General features: G+C 43.3%; 1 pseudogene; it reads right to left on the bottom strand.

Moving 5' to 3' along the window:
* Nucleotides 1-1591: 1591 nt before the first annotated feature.
* Nucleotides 1592-4673, bottom strand: LOC101561578 (annotated as a pseudogene).
* Between the last annotated feature and the right edge of the window lie 1248 nt (nt 4674-5921).

The following is a 5921-nucleotide window of genomic DNA, read 5'->3' as shown; positions in this document are numbered from 1 at the left end:
GTGACCATACCTGACTGTGTGGTTCAAGAGCCTTTGGGATTGGCTTGTAGGAAGAGTTTTGAATACTTGGAGATGTTGCCTGAAAGAGTGAATTGAAATGCCTTAGCCTGTTCTATATGGGAGATTCTGGTCAGAGCTCAGAAGACCAGAAGACTGGTAGTAATCCAGCAGGTAAAGCCCAGGCTTAAGGCAGTTCTGCAAAGAAGGATTACACTGGTTGTTGGAGTCCAGATGATGTGTGTTAAGGTTTGGCAGAAAGTTTGTCTGCATTTTGTTCATGTACACAGACTTTGCCTGAGACTGAGATTAGGGGTGGTGGACTAATTATTCTGGCAGAAGAAATTTCAAGGCAGTGTAATGTTGAGGCTGTGGCATGACTATTGTTGGGTTTAGCCAGATCTACATTGAGAATCAAGAGCAGGGAGCTCAGAAGAATTATTGTGAGTTTGGCCAAAAAAGAAGCTCCAGTAAAGATGTGGACTACAATCAGAGCTGAGGAGATCTCCACTGATGAAAAGGAACAGGAGAATATAAAAGATGGCCTGAGGGCATCAAAAGAAGCAGCAAGTCATCACCCTTTGCAACCTCAAAGCTGCAAAAGTGAAAGACAGTTTTGAGGAGAAAGACACAGACCACCATGTTCCATAGCAGTGGCACAGAGGCTTTCTTTCTCAGAATTGGATTCACAGTGCCCAGAGATACAATCACTTGACCCCTACAGCTAAGAGAAAGGGAAGCCTGGCTACTGCTCTAGTGGACAGCAGACTTTGGCATCATCCACATGTCTCTGGTTTTAGGTACATCCAGGATGCAAGGGTTGTGGGGCCAATCCAGCTTCCCACCCAATTTCAGAAGATTGGGGAGGCCAGTCAGTGTGCCTCTGAGAAGGCAGGTATGGAGATGTGAAGTTTGAAGCCAAAAGTACAGTGGAAACTCCAGAAATGTGGAAAAATCTAAAATGTCAGTCATCTAAGGAAAGCTGCAAGGAAGGAGCAAAGCAGGCCCAAGAGGAAGCAGTTGTGAGCTACAACCATCAGAGGTGCCATGTGGTGGAATCATTCAAGCCCTCACAATGTGCCACAGATTGCGTTGGATGCCACACATGGAGCTACAGGACTTAATATTTGCCCTCTTGGATTTTGGACTTGTTTTCATTCCCATTTTTGTATTCCTGTTTGTAACTTTTGGAATGAAAATGTTTATGTGGTGCCATTGAATGTTGGAAGTATTTAACTTTGTTTTCATTTGCAAAGGGGCTTGCAGCTAACTTTTCAGCCTTACTGAAACTTTTAGGACTTTGGAAAATCTTAGAGATGGACTTAAGCTTTTTTGCATAAAAGGATGTAGATGATTCTTGTGGGGACAGAGATAGAATTTTATTATTCTAATATAATGTTGATACACTTAATATTGGTTCTTAAGGATTGTTAAACCTATATTATAATGTTCATTGTGAAATGATAAGAATAAACATGTCTTGGTTTCTGGACACTATTTTAAAGAAATGTGTCTTATTGCCAAGTTGATAAGGGGTGGATTGCAATGGTTGATACCTTGTGTCAACTTGAGAAGTTTATTTTTTATTTTTTTTCAAGGTTTTAATATATTTATTTGAAAACCAAAGTCTGTGAAAGAGCACACCAAATGGTCATGTGTTTTCTCTTCAGTCAGAGACTTGGAGACGAGTTCTTGAGGTGAGCGCACAGCAAGGCGACATGCATGGAGGAGCTAGTCCTGCTGGTCCTGCGAGGGCTCCGGCTGCGCGCTCTCCACAGCTGGCCGGGCTTTGAGTGGCCACAGCCCGTCTGGTCCCTTAGTCATCAATATACTCAAAGGGCTCTGGGGGCTCTGGCTCTTGCTCTTCCTCCTTGATTTTGGGGCCATGTGCTGCCACAGGTTCCACCAGTTCCTCAATGTCTTCGCTGGTGTCCTTCAGAATGATGATGCCTCCGATGGACAGTGGCTCGAAAGGTTGGTATCTACAGGTCTCTGTCATGGTAAGGACCTTCAGCTGGGCAGGCATAACTCGGGCTGGGTTATCCAACAGCTGGAAATTTGGCTCAGGTTCCTTTTTTTCCTCTTTTTCTTCTTTTTTCTCTGCTTTGTCCACTTCCATTTTCTCTTCCTCCTTTTTTTCTTTTTCTTTTTCCTTCTTTTTGGCTTTGGCAGTAATAAACAACACAACAGTAGAAACCTTTTCCTTTTCTTTTTCTTTTGGTACTTCCAGAGGTGCAGGATATGCAAATGTGGATGGTTTACAGTTTGATTTATACTGCACCTTTGGCATCTTTAAATCCTTGTTCAGGCCGATGACACAGGTAGGGGTATAAGCCAATGACAGAAAGTGTGAGAGAGAAAACCAGAACCAGAACTGGGTAAAGACAAGGACGCCAACCACAGAAGGCATATGTGTGTGTCTGGTTCTGGACTGTAAGGAGATTGCAACATTATGGCCACCTGCATCTAGTATGCCCTGGGCCAGAATAGTGCCAAATTTGGCCATGACATCATCATGCTTATCATTGATAACTTTGGAATACAGCTGTCGGAACTGATTCACCTTTGGACATGTGATCTCAGTCTGTTGGATCATGATGAGCGCGGAGGCTATGAGAGCCCCTTGCCTCACATAGTTCACAGGGTCATTTGTCATTGGTTCTAGTAAATTAATAGCTTCCTTGTTTCCTGTACCAGCACAGCAGATGCCCAGGGCCATCACGGCTCCATAACGCACATGGGGGTTGTAACTCTCGGACAGCAGAGAGATCACACTGGGACACTGCTCAGGGGTCCTGAATAGAATGAAGCCAAGTGATTTGACTGCTGCCCTCCTAACATCATCATTAACATCGCTGACAGCAACATGTAGCAGGGGTCGAATAGCTTTGCTGTTACCAGAGCCACAATAAGCCATGGCCACTGTATACATTCCAGACCTTCGAAGAATTGTGTCCTTATCCCAACAGAGAGACTCAATGAGTGCATCAGCCTCTTCCATCCTCCCATACATCACTAAGGCAATGCCGATGCTGAGACCACGCAGGATCTTCTCATGCTGGGTTTCCTGGGCATAGCCAAACATGTCCTCGATAGCCTGGGCATTTTTGAGCCCAACATAACCAAACCTAGGGCCAGGCCAGCTGCTTCTTCTGTCACAGCATCATCCTGGTAAAGGTTGGTTTTTAGCAAATCATAAACATCCTGGCGTGCAGTTCCCATGGCAGCCAAACCAAGGCCCAGGCTGTCTCCATGCCGAACTATATCATTGCTGGCATTCTTGAGCTGATTCAGCAGGTAATCAATTATGTTGCCACCATGATTGGCATGGATGAGCCCTAGTGCATAGAGCCCCTTGCCTTCCTGGTAGGCTGACCCTGCAGACGTGTCTTTGGGAAGGTAGGTTGCCATTAACTGCAATGCTTCCTTCTTGTGACCCTTATGAATTACACCCAAACTGGCTGTAGCAGTAAATTTAGCCCAGTTAGTGGCTCTGGCCAACCATTCCAAGTTATCTCTAAGAAACTGGTCACTGGTAGTCCCACAGTGCATGAAAGAGTTTGCTATGACAGTTGCTGCGTGGCATACTGAATTCCATACTGCATCCTTTGTGGTTTTTAAAATCATGAGGTCTGTGTTATTATTCCATATTAGAAATTGCACATGTAACTCAATAGCCATTTCACCACTTAAAATTTTAATCATTTTCAAAGTCTGGTCCTTGGGCTCTGGACTCGCATCTGGTGTCTTTCCAGCAAGTATACGGCCTGTCTTGTCTTCTGTCTCCATCATCTCACTGTCTTTCTCAGAACCTGGAACAGTGCCTGTGTTGGTGGAGCCAGGCACAGAGGCAATGGGGGTGCCCACAGTTCCAAGATTCTGGATCATGGAGGAGAGAAACTGTTGGCTGGCACTTTCATACAAATCAAAGCAGATCTGGTAGGCCATGAGGAGGTTGTCTTCCTTCACCAGTTTTTCTAAGAAGTCACACAGCTTGAGGATCATCTAAGAATATTAAGCACTGACAAACATTGATGAAATCAGGTTTCTCCAAGTTCATGTAGATTTTAACTAGGACTCTCAGTACTTTATTCTGGAACTGTTTATTCTGCATTAAAGACATGCAGAGCTTGAGGCTATAAGCTAGCATTCCTGGGACATCAATCGATTCTAGTACGGTCTTCTCAAAGACATCTAGTCTTCTTGTCTCCATAGCGATGCCGATAGCCTTCTTATACTTGCGGTCATCTAGACATCATTGGAACATTTTATTCACAATGCCTTCCAATCTCTGGTCAATTGTTTTTTTTTTCTCCTTCAGGCAAATCTGCATTTTCCACACACTGCTTGGTATAGAGATCAATGCATTTTGCTATAATAGTCTCCACATACTCAGAATTGTCATTGACATTGAAGAGATCACCTGCTCCAAGAGCATAATTCAGAGACTCCTCAAAAGCTCCCAGGTGATAAAATACTTTAGATGCCACTAAGGCTGCAAACTGCTGACTCCAGAAACTTTCATCTTCATACAAAACTTCTATTTTGTCTACAGACTCAAAAATTTCTGCCCAGAAGTCATTGACAACTGCATTCAATTTGTGTAGTGCAAATTCCTTAAGCTGTGGTCCTTCTTCATCCAAAAGAGAAATATTTCCAGCGGCTGAGGTGATCATGACTGCGCCCTGCACTCACCAGTCCGCTCGCTCGCCGACTGGGCTGCGCCACTTATCTGTCAGCCCAGGCACCACTAGCTCCACTGCACCACCGCGTTTCCTCCACTTGAGAAGTTTAGACATTTAACTAAGTGATTCATTAAGGGGCCAGGGTCCTCACTTTTCAAATATCCTGAGCCTTTGCAAGAGGAAGGCACAGAGGTTTTGTGAGTGCTACACCCACTCTGGGGGTGGTAACCTGCTTACTGTATAAGGGAGGAAAGAAGCTTGCCTTCCCTTTGCTCTTGCTGTTTCTGCTGTCTTCTGCAACCTTGAACTGTTGCCTTTCTGCCATCCACCCTGCCTTGGAGCCAGCTGATTGTGAAATGAAATCTCCACAAACTGTGAGCTAAATAAAACTTTCTTCCTTTAACTTTGAGTGTGGGGTTTTTGTCTCAGCATTAGAGGAAAAAAAGTAACAAAGATATGAGTCAAAGGATATTTTTAAGAAAATGAAAACACATCACAAAATAGGAAATTTTTCAAATCAAAATCATAACGCACTATTACTTCATACCTCAGATGGTTATAGTAAAAAAGATAGAGAACAAGTGGTAATGAAAAACTGTAAGCCTCATACACAGCTGGTAGGAGTATAAAATGGTGCAATCACTTTGGGAAACAGCCTGACAGCATTTTATAAGTTTCATCAATAGATGATGATAAGCAACATGTGTTATATTCATACAAAGAAATGCTTTTGGGCCTTAAAAAAAATGAAGTACTGATGTGTGCCGTAGCATGGGTAAACCTGATTAAACATCAGATAATTAAACATTATTCCAGATGAAAGCCGACAGACACACAGGCCTCATACTGTATGATTCTATTTATATGAACTGTTCAGAATAGTCAAATATATTGAGATAAAAGATGGTGAGAAGGGTAAGGGGATGGTATTAAATATTATAGTGTTTCTTTTCGGTGATGAAATTTTTGAAAAATCAGAGAGTATTTCTGGCTATATACCTTACAAAAGGCCACTGAATTGAATCTTTATTAAAGTGACACAAGTGTAGTGCATTCTTTGAGAATGATCAAATCTGGGGTTTCAACAGGATCATCAGCCCTGGCCTACCTCTAGGTATAGTTCTGACTTTCTCTGGGTGGCTCCACTCTCAGGCTGCCTTTTCTTCTTGAAAGCTCCCATAGCTCCAGGCTTATATTCCCCCAGCTATGACTAGATCCCAAAGGAAGATTTTCCTTTGT

The sequence above is a fragment of the Octodon degus genome, unplaced genomic scaffold, assembly GCF_000260255.1.
Source record: "Octodon degus isolate 3935 unplaced genomic scaffold, OctDeg1.0 scaffold00010, whole genome shotgun sequence".
Taxonomy (NCBI): Eukaryota; Metazoa; Chordata; class Mammalia; order Rodentia; family Octodontidae; genus Octodon; species Octodon degus.
The sequence above is the reverse complement of the archived record's forward strand: the minus strand, read 5'-3'. Positions and strand labels throughout refer to the sequence as shown.